This window comes from Triturus cristatus, chromosome 4_2, assembly GCF_964204655.1.
Source record: "Triturus cristatus chromosome 4_2, aTriCri1.1, whole genome shotgun sequence".
Taxonomy (NCBI): domain Eukaryota; kingdom Metazoa; phylum Chordata; class Amphibia; order Caudata; family Salamandridae; genus Triturus; species Triturus cristatus.
The window spans coordinates 51,888,995-51,895,355 of NC_140586.1; the positions used below are offsets into that span (position 1 = coordinate 51,888,995).

Here is a 6,361-nt window from a genome sequence, read left to right on the forward strand (position 1 = left end):
TGATACCATTAAAAGAGGAATCGGATGTAAAAGCTGACTTCGAGGACATTTTGGAGTAAGTCCCTGTTGACAAACAGATCACGTTAAATACATTTGATCTTTGAAGGACACATTCTCAGGTAAACCCGCCACTTGCCGGTGGGGAGAAGCGCTGGGGGTGGTGCATCTTACACTTTAAAAAATGACATGGGATATCTAAAGGGTAACTTCATGGAGTATCTGTATATTCTATGAACGCAGTAACAGAGATGGGGTAAAACTGCTATAGTGTTCATCAAGGCTGGCATTCTTACATTCTGATGGACCCATTCTACAACTTTTTGGGCACTGGAGTGAGAGTTATGAGAGCAGAAACGATTTTGAAATATCAGTTCCACATCCTAATTCACAGAATAAGAATGTGCTAAGTTTTACAATCATAAAGTTAATTTATAATGGTGCAAAGCTTTCCATAGCTGCCGTTTTTTCACCATTGTGCATTTACGGTCTTTTCAGGGTGGGTTACCTTGCACTAGTTGTGCAACACCAAGAAACTAGTGACTTTTTGGTATTCACATACCCTATATGGGCAGTTGCCCAACTTTTTCTTTCTTTTTTTGTGTGCAGTTTTATAGAGCGCAAACTCGACCCGAAGGTATCAGAGAGCTTTACATGAGCAGCAGTTGCGTTACAGATGGACACAATTTTTTAGTTTTTTAGGCACGGGAACATTAAAGTGATCTGCCCAGAATCACAGGATGTACGAGCGTCCTGCCAGACTCGAAGCTGGTTCCTCAGCTGCAAAGTCAGTGACTCTAGCTTTTATGCCACATTCTTAAAAAGCGTGAAAATGAGCTCCTGCAAAAAGCATCTGTAAGTGCCTTTTTAGGTCGAGCCTTAGCGCAGCGTGCATGCGCTGCTCTAAGGATTGCAGCTGAACTCCACTTTTCACAAGCTCGTGCTTGTGTGGATTTTTCAGCATTATTTTAATTGGCGTTTGCGTGCGTCTTTAAACAAAGACAGCACGCAATTGGGTAAAGGTGGGGGCATGTCCCGCCTTTCCCAGCCAATGTAACCACCCACGGCCTAAGGCTTGCGGTTACGGACACGGGCACCATCTGTTTTAAATTATCATGCCCAGACGTGGGTGCAATAATTGAAAACAGATTGCCTGGTGCTCGCTCTCGCGCGCACCACTCGCTGGCTTATTCTTGCCTGCCTGCCTCCCCTCCCGTATTGTGCCTTTCACCTACTCCTCCCCGTTCACCAGTTTGCCTTTTTACACCACTTGTGGGCTTCTTAACAAAGGCCAGCATGGAGTGAAGACAAAAAACAGTTCCACAAACAAAGGCTCTCCATTCTGAGCTGACTGGCTATTAATAATACGAACCGCTTACATGCGCCTGAGCTTGAGAATTGTAGGCGCTAGGCACTTTCCCAACCAAATCTGGATTACGTTTATTGCACTAAGATGCAGTCGTAACAAAAAACATTCATGTGGAATCCCCCCCATAACTCTCTTTACACCTTTGGCCTTTTTCCCTGCAAAATTATTCCCCAAACCTTAATGAAGCCGTTCTGTATTCAGGAGTCACCCCCACATGCCTGCTCCCTTTCAACCGCAGACGGAACCGTAGAAAGAACAGTGCAAGAGCCCAAAGCGGGCGCCATATCTTTAAGTCCAGCGCGGGCCCGGCGCTGCCTGCGAGGGGTTTCCCAATAGCGCTTTTCCGTGCAAACTACCAAATTCTACCTGTTAAAACAAGATGGATTGGGAAGAAAAACACAGCAGCAGGAACCTGAAAAACCAGCGCCCATCTCCATGACCATGACTTGAACTTTCCTGACAGGCCGGCTATAATGGCGACTGTCTGTGGAGCAGCAGTTGCTTCAGTAGACACTGCTTTATTTATTTTTTGTCAAGGAACACAGTTGTTTTAGTTCCCTTTTTTTATGTTTGATCTTTAGTCAGTGAGGTGCTCCGGTCCTGAACTGTCAGGAGCGTATTATTGCGCCAATACATCATTTAGTGTTTAGGGACTTCCCTCACGTTTGAAAATGAATCTATCATGTATTAACTGTGCATCTTCAGAATATAAATCTCATTTACAGGAGACACTGCCTGCGGAGCTAGGAAGCTTTCAAATTTCAACTTCAATGTATACCCTTTAAGTCGGGCTGTATATCTGCATCCCACTTTGCACTGTACGTTAAAGGATTTGCCTTCTTGGAAGTGACTCCATCCAGTAACGATTTAGCAATATATGTTCGGAAAGCCTTTTACCCAGGAGATCTGTCATAAATTCTGGCCTCCGTCACGTCATGATCTTTGTGCGTTTCGTAACATTTAAATTGCCTTTAAGGACCTCCCCCCTAGCACTTACATCACTTTGACACTACCTCTCATATAATTTTTGATCGCATGTCTGTGTGGCTATAAGGCTTATAAGGTCCCAAAGGTGAGACCTATTGGCTATGCCAATGCTTGTTCAGAGTGGGGATGGGGAGGGAACCTTGGATATTTAATGGGAGTGTCTAACAACGGGTTCTTAAAACATACAATATTTTCACTGCGGAAAAAAAAAAACATAATTACACCTTCAACTGAGGAAATTCGCACATTTTCCAAAGAGTGGAAAACTGCATGCGTATGTTTTGTGAACTGGAATACTCCACGGATGAGTGGGGCAACGCGCACCCAAGAGCGCGGATGAGTGGGGCAGTGCCCACCAGAAGAGTGCGGATGAGTGGGGAAGTGCTCACCCAAAGAGCTCGGAAGAGTGGGGCAGTGTTCACCCAAAGAGCGTGGATGAGTGGGGCAGTGTTCACCCAAAGAAGGCGGTTGAGTGGGGCAGCGCACACCCAAAGAGGGCGGATGAGTGGGGCAGTGCCCACCAGAAGAGCGCGGATGAGTGGGGCAGTGCTCTTTGCCCACCAGAAGAGCGCAGATGAGTGGGGCAGTGCCCACCAGAAGAGCGCGGATGAGTGGGGCAGTGCTCACCCAAAGAGCTCGGAAGAGTGGGGCAGTGCTCACCCAAAGAGCGTGGATGAGTGGGGCAGTGTTCACCCAAAGAGGGCGGTTGAGTTGGGCAGTGCCCACCAGAAGAGCGCGGATGAGTGGGGCAGTGCTCACCCAAAGAGCACAGATGTGTGGGGCAGTGCTCACCAATAAAGCGCGGATGAGTGGGGCAGTACTCCCTCAAAGAGTGTGGATGAGTGGGACAGTGGTCACTCAAAGACGCGGATGAGTGGGACCGTGCCCACCAGAAGAGCGCCGATGAGTGGGGTAGCACTCATCCAAAGAGCGCGGATGAGTTGGGTAGCGCTCACCCAAAGAGCGCGGATGAGTGGGGCAGTGACCACCAGAAGAGCGCGGCTGAGTGGGGCAGTGCTCACCCAAAGAGCGCCGATGATTGGGACCGTGCCCACCAGAAGAGCGCGGATGAGTGGGGCAGTGCCCACCAGAAGAGCGCAGATGAGTGGGGCAGTGCTCACCCAAAGAGCGTGGATGAGTGGGGCAGTGCTCACCCAAAGAGCGCCGATGAGCGGGGCAGTGCTCACCAATAAAGCGCGGATGAGTGGGGCAGTGCTCCCTCAAAGAGTGCGGATGAGTGGGACAGTGGTCACTCAAAGACGCGGATGAGTGGGGCAGTGCTCACCCAAAGAGCGCGGATGAGTGGGGCAGTGCCCACCAGAAGAGCGCGGATGAGTGGGGCAGTGCTCACCCAAAGAGCGCTGATGAGTAGGGCAGGCTCACTCAAAGAGCGCGGATGAGTGGGGCTGTGCCCACCCAAAGAGTGCGGATGAGTGGGGCAGTGTTCACCCAAAGAGGGCGGTTGAGTCGGGCAGTGCTCACCCAAAGAGCGCTGATGAGTAGGGCAGGCTCGGGGCTGTGCCCACCCAAAGAGCACGGATGAGTGGGGCAGTGTTCACCCAAAGAGGGCGGTTGAGTCGGGCAGTGCCCACCAGAAGAGCGCGGATGAGTGGGGCAGTGTTCACCCAAAGAGGGCGGATGAGTGGGGCAGTGCCCACCAGAGGAGCGCGGATGAGTGAGGCAGTGTTCACCCAAAGAGGGCGGATGAGTGGGGCAGTGCTCACCCAAAGAGCTCGGAAGAGTGGGGCAGTGCCCACCCAAAGAGCGTGGATGAGTGGGGCAGTGCTCACCCAAAGAGGGCAGATGAGTGGGGCAGTGCCCACCAGAAGAGCGCGGATGAGTGGGGCAGTGCTCACACGAATAGCTCGGAGGAGTGTGCCAGTGCCCACCAACTCACAGACTCATCAGAATTGTGTGTGGTTGGACAGAGGGGCCATTACTTCCCAGCTCCTATGCTTTATCCGGGCCTTGCATGTGTGCTACTATTTGAACTTATAAACTTTAAATCACCAATGCCCTTTTTATTAATGACGAGGAAGCTAAAGCAGCTAATACCACTAGACTGAGCCAGATGTAGTATCTGATGAGTGTTCTCTTTCATTGCAGACCATTTATTTAAGCTTTAAAACAGTTCTATGGGGCTCTGATTGAGTTTGTAGACCCGAGCCCCACAAAAAACGTCAGCGCACACCTAGACCCCCAGAGCAGATGCACCCGGACATCCCAGAGCAGTGTGGCAACAGTTCTCGTCAAGAGAGCAATACGGCACTGCACAACGAGCTGTGGCACTCGTATCTCAGTCCATCCAGAAGGGCACCGCAGTGCTGCTATAACTGCTTCCGCTTTATGAGGTCTGTGTAGTACCTGCATTTCCTAGTTTGAAATCGCGGTGGTGACTCTCATCCTTCTGAGGTCGGTAAAGCGAGTACATTCTGTTGGTAAATAACTTCTAGAAACGATTCAGTTTGTGTAGAGCGCTATGCAAGTGTGTTGTTAAAACACACCCAGAGCGGTCTCGTTACACAGATATCTAAGAAAAGGGCATTTCTGGAGCCTCGACGGTGCTACACCGGCGGAAAAGACGATCTGTCAGGCATCAACTGCGACATTCCAATATTCAGTTTCCTGTTATCCCACAAGGGGGTAGTATTGCATTTAATAAACGTACCTGTCTGCGCCGCGGCTCTTATATAACCAATGTTATCATTTCGGTTCTTACAGGCGCCAACTTTAGGGCTCTGCCCTCACCGGCTCCACCCGTCCTGGTCTGGCCGCACTAACTGCCCCCTAACTGGTTCTAAGCTCACTCGTCTTTTCTCGTTGTAACCTTCAAGGCTCGTACTTCGCTGGCTTTCCATGTTACTGGTTCTGACCTCGCTTCTTCTCATCGCATTGGTTGTGACCTCACCTTTTGTGATGTCACTGCCTCTGCTCTCATTGGCTCTCGCTTCCCTGACCACCCGAAGAGCAGGCAGGGCGATCAATCAACTAAAGCTGTTAGTATAAAGTCGAGTCGGACACGGGCGAAACAAAGTTAAGTTCCTTTATTCATGAAAAGAAACACTGGTGCAGCAATTAGGGGGAACCCCCCATTCTTCATCCAGCTCCTAACGTCCACTGCCAGGGATCTAAAATAGAATTACTGACGCGTGCAAGGAGCTGGGCGCTGAACATGGAACACAAATACAAAGGGGCAGATTTACAAGCCCCTTGCGTCACTTTTATCATGGGAAAAGTGACGCAAAAGTGGCGCAAGGGGCTTATAAATCTGCCCCAAAGTATGGAACACATCTGCAAAAGTAAACACAATTAGGCACCCCTATAGTATCCAAATGTATAAACACTGTTCACAGGAAGAAAACGAATATGGGTGAATAATGGAAGTTAGGCGCACTGGAACATAGTACCCTTAATAGTTTAGATGTAAACAATCAACGCAGTGCTCCAAAGTGCAAGCCCCCATTCCTTCAGAACAGATCCAACAATGCAGAGCAGTGCAAGCATTCATCACTCACAGAACATGAACGAGTAAGGCACGAGTGACATGTAGGTTACAGACCGATGTCTGGAACAGGTGCTTAACCTACTAAGGGGCATATTAACAAGGAACAGGGAAAATTAACACTAAGGGCGCTAAGCGTTAATGTTTTTAACGCCCGCTATTGCTGGATAATATTGCCTGGTTATCGCGTTATTAACAACGCTAACCGCCTAGGCGATAAAAAATCCAGCGATAGCGGTATTTTGGGAGGTTATCGCTGGTAATGCAGCGATAAAACTACAAGGATAGGGATATCCTTGTTGATAGCCCATGGTGGATTTAGCCATGTAATCCACCTCCCATTGGATTACATGGCTAAGTATGAAAATTAGCAGACGTAAAAAAGCAGCGTTAACCATGGTTAGCGCTGTTTTTTTGTCTCTAACAGGGTTAGCGTGAAGCTTGATAATAGGAGAAATGTCGCTTAGCGACATTTCTCCTATTATTTTGCTCTGGAACGCCCACTT

General features: G+C 49.2%; 1 protein-coding gene across 1 annotated transcript in view; it reads right to left on the reverse strand.

Moving 5' to 3' along the window:
- GTF2F1 (general transcription factor IIF subunit 1) overlaps positions 1-5,040 on the reverse strand; it is a 146,488-nt gene extending 141,448 nt beyond the window's left edge. The window contains exon 1 of the mRNA XM_085600446.1: positions 5,022-5,040. The gene's annotated coding sequence lies outside the window, so the exon portion shown is untranslated. The remainder of the gene's footprint in view (positions 1-5,021) is intronic.
- Positions 5,041-6,361: the final 1,321 nt, after the last annotated feature.